General features: G+C 31.6%; 1 long non-coding RNA gene across 1 annotated transcript; it reads left to right on the forward strand.

Annotated features, from left to right (window-relative positions):
* Positions 1 to 2,859: 2,859 nt before the first annotated feature.
* Positions 2,860 to 3,291, forward strand: LOC135128771 (uncharacterized). The gene is made up of 3 exons (XR_010280464.1): positions 2,860 to 2,948; positions 2,994 to 3,094; positions 3,171 to 3,291. It is a non-coding gene; the product is annotated as an uncharacterized LOC135128771 (long non-coding RNA).
* Positions 3,292 to 10,573: the final 7,282 nt, after the last annotated feature.

The raw sequence follows: 10,573 nt of genomic DNA on the forward strand, positions 1-10,573 counted from the left end.
GAGGATTTGAATGATTAATGCAATAAATCATAAAATATAGAACATGCATTACTTATATTTTTTATGTCGTGAAGAACTGACCAGTTGATAGATAGAATTATTATAAGTTGAACTGTTTTGAATTTGAATTCATTTGAAAATTATAAAAAGGCTTAAGTTCATGCTGGCATTGCATTTCCATTTGTAACTATCTTCTACAGTTAAAAGATTGATAGACTTATCAACAACTACATGAGTTAAATTAGAAGAAATAAGATCAAGACTTCCATTAGAAATATTACGGATAGTACTAAACTGAAAGAATTTAAGATGGGTAGAAAAATTATGTAATAATACTGAGAATCTCTCATTAGTCATTAGTATTAGATACAAAGAAAGGAACATTAAAGTCACCAATAAGGATCACTTTGGAATAAATTTTCTCAACATCACTAAGGAGATCTAAAAAGAGTTCATTCTCAATGAATGGGACAGAAGCAGAAATATCCAGTACAAATATAAAAAGATGTTTTCTACAAATTGAAGAGATTTTTAGACATATGCAATCAATAGTGGGAATAGCAGTGATAATTAAAGATAAATCAACTTCTACGCAGGTGTAATTTTTTTGCGGCACATAAAATACGCCCACCCCTTGAACCTCTTAATAAATTATAATTTGTATATTTTCTAAAAACTAACTAGTGTGAGTCACTATGTATTTAGCATCTATACTCACTGCTAGTGTTGTGGTATGAATTCGTTAGAAGAATTATCTTGAGACACCCATTTTTCAGATAATTCTATAAAATCGAAGTTACAAGTAGGTACAAACATTATAAAAACTATGCGTGGTGTGCCGTTCTAAAATGGAATCCTTAAATTTGTTTCCCCGTTCTTAATTCTATCCTTTAACTGCATTTCTATCAAAATTTAAGCTGATCAGACGAATTTAAATTTTTAGTTTTGAGAATGATGTAGGTATTGGTCTATTATGAGAATTTTGGAATTTTCTAATCTAAGACATTGCAAATGGAAATTATCGAAGTTAGTAAAGATGTAAATACTCAAAAAGTCGCTGAAGACATCGTCATTTGACTCAGGGGTAAAACATTCTTGATTAGCTCATTTTATGACGCCAGGAGTCGGATATTTGTTTTTTAATTTATATAATTGTTATGTATTTTTTATATTTCTTCAAGGTACACTTTTTTCAAAAATCGCATTTAGACAGTCATCAAGTTTGGCATATACAGTACTGACGTCTTTTGATTTTTTTAAAAACCACCGATCAATAGAAAACAGTTGATGTTATAATTAAAGGAAACTGGCCTTTCTGAAATTAAAATTATTACCGGAGCTTTTAATTGGAATCTCTGAAAATTAAAAATAGCAGCTGCTACTGATAAGTCGAGAGATGCTTGAAAAGGATCTTCAAGAACAGAGGCAGGTTTGATCTTTCAACAAGACATTTATCAGAAGAAAAAACAATACCCTTGGAGCAATATCCAGTTTTAGAATTATTTTACGTTCGTTTACATCGTTCCATTTTGTGTTAAATACTACTTTAATCTAAGCTAACGATGTAAATTCTTATTTATCTTTTACTTGGATAACATTTACAGTTTAAATGTGTGCTGTAATTTTAATGCAAATATTTAATATAACTTCCGGGTTGTGCAACTGTAATGTAATTTAATGTAATACAACACAGTGAGTGGAATGGTCTTTAGTAAATTTTCATATCATTACTTTTATTATTATGATTTTTCTTGCTGCATACTATAGTAATTTTTTGTAGACACTTTGGGGATTATTTTGCAGTAAAACAATTAGCATTAGAGAACGCTAGAGAAACTTATGATTTTATTAAGCAGCAGCCACTCGGAGATCATTTACCCTAGAACGCACGGGCATAGTTATAAGTAAGTTTTAATAGTCGGAGACTAGAATGTAAGATGTAAGGTTCCTCCAGAGTCCGAGAGTCAGGAACAATACGACTGCGAATGATACCCTGGCGCATTGCATCGCTAATTGCCAAGAACCTCAGTTCCGGAAAACTTAGCCGTGTGTTTCCTTCTGAGTGCCTTCAAGTCAGGAATATACAATTACATCGTTGCACTCGCACTGTTTCGAGGACGCCCTTTTCGACCACATGTTTCGCTTGAAATTCTGTACGAGATGTCCGCGTCAAACCTTGGGATTCGTGCCCATTTGGAATATTCTCGGGGGTATAAAGTTACCAAGGGTGATTGTTTCAACGAACCGTTGCGTTCAAAAATATTAATGCGTTGCCGTGGAAATCGCCACATCAAAAGCCATTTTGGGTCGTTAATTAACGTGATGGGTACAAGTGTCTCTTCCACGTTTGGGTCATTTTCATAGCTAATATGAACTTAACTAATATACTAAACTATTGAGCGAAGTAGCGTAACTAGATCTTCATTCGAGAACTTAGAGGTTGAAATTACAACGGCACAATTATTGTCTAAGATACAAGGTAAAACAAATTTCGTGAATATTATAAATTTATTTCAAAGTATTCGTTATTTATTTTATTAGTTGAAAATGTTTGATGAATTTTACTCAGTTATCCAGGGAAGTTCTGTCGAAATAATTTTCGACTAATTTTTTAATGACAGAATAATGTTAGAATTTCATTATTGTTAAGCTTAGTTAATGATCGAAGTTGGCATTTTAGGACCATACACCAACCATATCAGTCAGATCGAAATGTTAAATGTTCATTGTGGCAGGAACGTAATATTCCGAGTTTAATTTAGCCAGGCTGTAATCTCGTACAAGTGTCAATGTGTTTTTATTTATTACTTTGATGTAGACGTCAAACAGCTTTCTCCAGTATTCATTTTGAACGCCAGATTTGTATTCTTCCGCGAGAACAATTTTTCAGAGTCACTACAAACAAACAAATTAGATGAAGTTGATGCGGAGAACTTTATTATTCGCAGGTAATTTCGAGTTTCTCGAGAAGACAGTTACTTTATTGTAGGCAGTTTTCTCGGGCTTAAGGCGGCAACTTCTCTTCAAGTCTAAACGACGACATGAGTTTTATGGACGCCTATGTTTGATCATACGAGTTGACTTCTTAATCCTGGTAAGTTTCAGCGGAAAAACTACAAGCCGGTAATGGTAATTCATGCAATTTCCCGATCTCGGGATGGATTTTACAGAGTCTTATCAGCACGTTCCGTAATCTCGTAATTATACGTAAGATCAGGTCGCAAACGTTGACGTCATAGAAACTCAGATGTAATTTAATGCTTATCTTGTGAACGTTCGAGCTGTAATGTTGCAGGGGTAAAGAAACTGATATATTATCTTAATGTTATTCCACGATTTATTACAGAGTAGTCGATGAAACTGGGTTTACTGGCCACGGTGAAGCTGCAAGGAGATAAACAAATTTTATCGTTGACGTTATACTCCACTTTCTTAAATAATATCTTCCTTTATTACCACCAACAGCAGGGCGGTTAAATAGGTCAAGATCCTCTCATACTATGAAGAAGAGATTTCATTATTCTTGAAATGCTCTCTCAAATGTGTTAAATCGATAGTTTAAAGTGAAATAGAGCAGAACCGTAAGTCGTAAGAGTTGCAATCGCCTAAGTTAAAAGTAGCAGAAAACTTTAAGAAATAGTACATTTGCTGGGTTGCACTAAATCAAAGTTCTATATAACAAAACAAAGTGATATTACGCCATTATATTCATTCTGAGTAAAATAAAACGATTTTATATAATGTTCTTTCTCCAAGTGAAGATAATACAAGGATTTTAAATACTCTATACATGTTTAGCATTTAATAATATAATATTAAAGATAATCTAATATTTTATTTCCATTTACAACAGGCTAAACCTCCAATTACAAGAAACTCAAAAGATAATATAAAAAAAAACTTAAAGACAGCTACTAAATAAATAAAAGAAACAAAATAAACAAGGACCAGAAAACAACAATTTTTTTTTAAATAAAACGCCAGTAAATAAATATATGTAGAATTAAAACTGTGTTTAATTAAATACCGCCCAATATTACCAAAATTTCAAAAAATTTTCAATTGCATAAAGTAATACAAAATCGGATTTACTTTTCTAGCAACCGATAATACATACATATGTGAAGATATTTAATGAGAGTATTTTTTCAAGATATCCAACCAGACGTTCGAACTAAATTTGAAGTGTTTTACAATCATGAATGTCTCCATCTGATTTTATTATACGGGTACATATAATTTGTGATAGCATACAATAAATTTCTGCACTTTTGGAAAATCATTAATATAAGAGAGGGTCGAAGTTACTCCCTTGAGACACGCCTCAGGATGCTATAAACGAATTAGAAGTGAAATTATGACATCGAAGAAAGGGATTACGGTTAAATAAATAAGAATGTATTACTACTATTATTATCATTCCAGATAAAACATGTGTTTCCAATTTTTTGAGAAGAATTCAATGATCTATTTGAATTGATTTGAACGTTTTTGTAAAATCAGTGATATTACATCTATTTGATCACAACTATGAACTATTACAGAAGAATATTGTATAGAGCACGTTAAATTTGTGACCCACTCTGTCTGTCTGTCGTCTGTGTCGATTTTTATTAGACAGATAATCTCCGAAACTCCGTCATCGATAATTGTCAAATTTTACGTGTGTTCCGAGTATCTTATAGACGATAAAATACCAACCAAAATTTTTCTGATTATTTTCACCAACAATATGATGACGTCATCTCAAAATGTTAATAGTGAATGTTATAAATGAAATATATTCACAAGAATATGAAGAACTTTTACCGAAAGTTTTACTTTTACGTAATGCAAAAAAAAAGATGAAACGCGCTATGAATGAAAATAAAAAACAAAATACAATTACAAAAAAACCATTTAGAAATAAAAGTCAGTAGACTACCCAAAAAGTAATAACTTAAGATTAATATTTTGTATAATTTGCGTAAAATTACATGACATGGAGATCGGTCTATATTTCTCAATATTATCAAACTCTCCGGAGTGAGACAAGTTCTTTTCCAAGCAGTAGAAAAAGTGGACGTCTTCAATATTAAGTTGAACATATCGTCACCTGAGAACTTGTTTGATCCACAGACCGGAGCGCGCTCAGGCCAATGTCGACTCTAGCCTTTAGAATTTCTGCGGGAAGTGAGTATTATTTGGATACTTTTATTTAAAAACATACCTAATCACATATTTCACTCGATTTTGATATGCAAGTATTTTTTTGTTTGATTTAGAATTAATTCTTTAATTGTAAATTGAACAATCGGATAATTGGAAAATAGAAATATAGAAGAACTGAAAACTCGAGAAATTGAAAAACCTAAAATTTTAAAAACTGAAAATTTAAAATATCGAAAAGTTGAAATTGAACGAAATATCCAAAAATTGGGAAATAAAAAAACTGAAAAATTGGGAAATCAAAAAGTCAAAACAGCAAAGTCAAAAAATCGCAAACTTAAAAAAACAAAAAATTGAAAAATCAAAAACCCGAAAAATCGAAAAATTGAAGAACTGAAGAACGGAAAAATCTAAACTCTGGGAAGTCGAGAAATGGGAAAATGAAATAATAGGATTAGTTGAGAAATCGGTAAATTCGGAAAATTCAAAAATGTCAAAATTTGAAAAATTAAAAAATATTGAAAAACCGAAAAATCGAAAAATCCAAAAGTCTAAAATTTAAAACATTGAAAAATTAAAATATCTTAAAACTGAAGAATAAAGAACTCGAAATATCAAAAAATAAAAAAAAAAAAATAAAAATTCGAAAATCTAAAATTTAAAAATCGAAAAAATGAAAAATCAAGAAATCGAGAAATCGAAACTCGAAAATTGAAAAAGTTGGAAAATTGAAAAATCGGATAAATCAGAAATCGGAACTTCGAAAAATTCAAAAACTGAGACATCAAGAAATCGAAAAATCAAAAGATCGAGAAATCGAGGAGTCGAAAAGTTGAGAAGTCGAAAAATCGAAAAATCGAGAAACCGAAATAGGCCAAAATCGAAAAATCGAAAAGTTAAAAATGGAAAAATTGATAAATCGAGAGATTGAACAATCAAACATCGAAACATCTGAATCTCGATAAATCGAGAGCTCAATAAATTGAAAAATCAAAAATTGAAAAATTAAAATATAAAAGATATGAAAAATTGAGAATTCTAAATACAAGAGTCGAAAAATTTAAAGTTTAAAAAAACGAAAAACTGAGAATCCAAAAAATGAAAAATTGAAAAATCGAAAATCTAGAAGTTGAAAAATCGAAAAGTCGAAGAATCAAATTATTGGATAATCTCAAAACTGAAAGAAATATCCAAAAATTGAGAAATTGAAAAATTGGAAAACTGAGAAATCGAAATACCATAAAAGCAAAGTCGAAAAATGGAAAAATCGAAGAATTGAAGAACTGAAAAATCGAAACTTTGAGAAGTCGGGAAATGGGAAAATCAAAAATAGATTAATCCAGAAATCGGAAAACTGAAAATTTAGCAACGTCAGAATTTGAAAAATTGAAAAATAGAAATACTGAAGAACTGAAAAATCAAAAAATCGAGAAATAGAAACTCCAGAATTTAAAAAATTGAAAAATTGAAAAATCGGATAACTGAAAAATCCAAACATCGAAAAATTGGAAAATCGAAAAATTGAAAAGCCCAAAAGTAAAAAATAGAAAAACCTAGAAATCCAAAAATCGAAAAATCGACAAATTTAAAAATTGAGACATCGAGAGATCGAAAAATCAGAGGACTGAGAAATCGAGGACTGAAAAGCTGAGAAGAAAAGTTAAAAATTGAAAAATTGATGAATCGAGAAATTGGACAATCAAAACACGAAACATCTGAATTCGATAAATCAAAAAGTGAAAAAACTGAAAATCGAAAAATAATAGAAAAGAAACATTGGAAAAATCGAGAATTTAAAAATCCGGAAAATTGAAAAAACCGAAACTTTGGGAAGTCGATAAATGGGAAAATAAAAAAAAGATTAGTGCAGAAATCGGAAAACTGAAAATTTAGAAACGTCAAAATTTGAAAAATTGAAAAATCGAAATATTTAAAAATCGTAAAATTGAAAAGGACAAAAATTGAGAAATCGTATCATTGAAACATCGGTAAAGTGAGCAAGAAAATTGAAAAAAATCTAAAAATCGAAAATTAGAAGAATGGAAAAAATGAAACATCTACAGTTGAAGAATCGAGAAATCGAAAAGCCGAAACATCTCAATAACGTAGGTATTTATAAAACACAAGTTCAAAACTATGCTACTTTTTAACATTTAAATAACATTTATTCGACAAAATTGTACCATCAATTCCTGGGGACAACGAATAAATTTTGACTAACGATTTAACATGTTTCCAATAATTATTAATTGGAAAATTTTGATTTTTTTTCCAAAAATCGTGACGTCTAAGCTAAAAGCTCAACACGGATTGATAAACCGTGAACGGAGGATATAAAATTTAAATTATCTACTATTGTAAAATTTGTAGATTACGACATTTCATTGCTGATGACAAATTTTGGTGAGCGTTTTACCATTTGATAGTACAATTTGAAATGTAAATTTTGTCATTCGGGAACATTAAATATTAAATCGTTAAGATGTTCAAGAACTTTGTTCACTTATTCGTTGTAAATTCCGACCAGATGGTCGCAACGGGTTAGTTCGTAGTAGAGTGTATCAGATCAGCTCTAACGAAACTCGGCTTGTAGATAAATCGCTTATAGTCGATATTGGCCTGAGTGCGCTCTGGTTTGTAGATCAAACAAGTTCTCAGGCGGCGATATAATAAAGAGGTTTAACGAATATGTACGTGGAATCTTTTACATACATAGAAGGAAGGTAGAAATCCCGTCTGATCCTACTCTCAACCAATTTCTACTCAGCTTGAATACTTTTAATATGTTTTTCAGAAAATGCGCGATACCGTTCCTAGGAAGTTTGAAACTTTGCTAAGCACTTCATTTTTTCTGTTAAATTCTGACGAGTATGAATACTACCAAAACAGCGTTTTTTTTTTGTTTTGAGGAACTCGAAAAAATGGTTAGAAGTCCTTGCACCAAACACTTGAAAATATTAAACTTCAGAGAATTCAAGAATTAAATTCGTAATTCTTATTTGTTCTAACGAATTGCATGTCTAATAGACAGTTAAATGATTAATTATTAATAATCGATTAATAATTTGTTAAAAATAAGATCCTTAACGTCATTCTTTACAGTTGACAGATGTCATTTTTGACAATGTTTATTCGAATTTTAGACTGCCAATTAAATTCACATTTTAAAACATCAAAATTACTAAGTTAATTCTTCAACTTGTTTCGAATATTTTCAAAAATTTGATTCAGGGATTTTAGTTAAAAGACGATAATAACTGTATAACCAGACCCTTAATGGTCTATGTATATGTATTAGTATATGTGGCATGCACGCAAGTTCAAACATTTTAAATACATATTTCTCCGCAAACAATATTTGAAAAAGCGACAACTGCATATTATGTGTATCAGAAAAGTAAGGAAATATGATGAACCAAAGAAATCTACATAAAAAAGACAGACATTTTTCAATTCATCAAAATTAAATTAATTAAAATGTTAAAATTATTTCGGCGAACTATTTTATGAAGATTTTGTATCTTTCACAAAAATTAAAAAAAAATATTTACATGTTTTGAAGACGATAAAAATGAGCGCAGTCTTTGTTGTTATTATTCCTCCACCATCTGCATCTCCGAACACATCTCGCATACAGGATATTCTGTATACTACGTTTTTAAGAGGTTTTTTTGCCTTGATTTGAATTTCGCCAGGACTGAGCGGTAATACACTACTCCAAAAGCAAACTAACCGTACCATACGTTACTCGAGACAAACACAGCTTTCATTTCACATCAAATTGCTTGGTTGCATCGGACCCTCACAGTGTGTGCATAACATTTCCTCACTGCATTTTGCTGCAGTTCTGTTTTTTTTTTATAGTAGAAAAATTAATTTGCTGCAAGATGGTAATGAAACGAAACTGCATTTTCGTATGTAAGTACTCTTGAAATACATCAAGCTTTACAAACAGCTCATGCGAAATTCAATTACCTGAAAATATTAATAAAGCTGCGCTCTCCTCCACTTATCCACCTTATTAAATCGAATTTGCTAGGAATAAAACCAGAATTTCTTGTAATAATCGAGAAAGAGAGCATTGCTCCTATCTAACCAAGTCATTTAGTTCACTTAATTAGCATAGTTAGTATAACGATGATTGGCTGTTATGTTATGCTCTCTCCTGTTACACTACGCGTAATCAGGATCTCGTTCGTTAAAGTTAATTAAATCGATGGAATCTACGACTTCAGGTATGTTCCTGTGTTTCCTTTTTTTTTTCTTTCGATAATATTTCATATCAGTCTTGCAAAGGGGGCTCCCTGCCGCGATTTTGAAGCACCGAACACGCCTGCAGCGTGCATTTCAAAAAACATTGAAATAATCCGGTCGTATAGACTGAACGAGCCATTGACTTCCGTAACTTGTATTAAGAGTCATAAAAACGTACAGCAAATGATCCTTGCAGCGTTGCAGGATATTTTTGGGACGTACAGTTTGCAAATCTTTCATGTGGGAGGGCAGGAATCTTAAATCATTCAACACTCCGAAACGAGGGGTGTTGGTTTTCCAGAAGTGTGGCTTATTATTTCATTCTGAAACGCATGAACGCTCCGATAATTTTCCTGTCTGTGACTAAATATATTAGATCGCTGAGGGTTCTCATTAAACTGGAGGATGTATGAGACAAAGGATTTCCTTCAAACAAACCGACAATAGATTTATCCTGACGTTTAATTAGAGTGTGTTTTATTATTGGCACAAAAAGACCACAACTCCGGGCGTTTCCGGAAAAATGGAGATGACCCAAGAGAGGGTTAAGAGCTTGATCAGACCGACGGGTCGAATCGTACGACGCTGAATGATAATGAAGGATCGGGCGGAAGAATTCCACATTTCTTAATATACTCACTCAATTTCCTGTTTGCTCTCGGATGAAAACTTCCGGTATGATTTCGTAGGTCAGTTGAATCAAGCATCGATTCAGTTGCTTTTCGTGAGGCCCTCGAATTTATTTTTATTTTCTCCTGAAACTTGAACAAATTTTGCTCCTCGACGAAGGATCCCGTTACTACAAGGGAAACTTCTCAAGTAAATTAAAGGATAAAGCAAATCAACCGTATTATAAATCCAACGGCGCAATCCTTCCTCAACAGCTGACTTTTTTTCCTTGCTCTCTGATCGGCTCTTCAAAGGGAAACTGTCTCTGTGGAGAACCCAGATTACTCGAAGGAAGCGACCAAAATTGCAGTGTAATACCGTAAGTACTTGCATTCATTTATTTTTCCAAAATAAATTGCATTTAATTATACATTTTCTACTACCTGAAGCTGAAACACAATACATATGTTTCATAGCTCCTAGAATGTGATAAAACTATTTAGGTACTCCATTTAGTTCCTTTGTTTGTCGATTTTATTAAACAAGTAATCTTCCGAAGTAT

The sequence above is a fragment of the Zophobas morio genome, unplaced genomic scaffold, assembly GCF_036711695.1.
Source record: "Zophobas morio isolate AGI-343-1 ecotype UQ-CSIRO unplaced genomic scaffold, CSIRO_AGI_Zmor_V1 ptg000014l, whole genome shotgun sequence".
In the NCBI taxonomy this organism is placed as follows: domain Eukaryota; kingdom Metazoa; phylum Arthropoda; class Insecta; order Coleoptera; family Tenebrionidae; genus Zophobas; species Zophobas morio.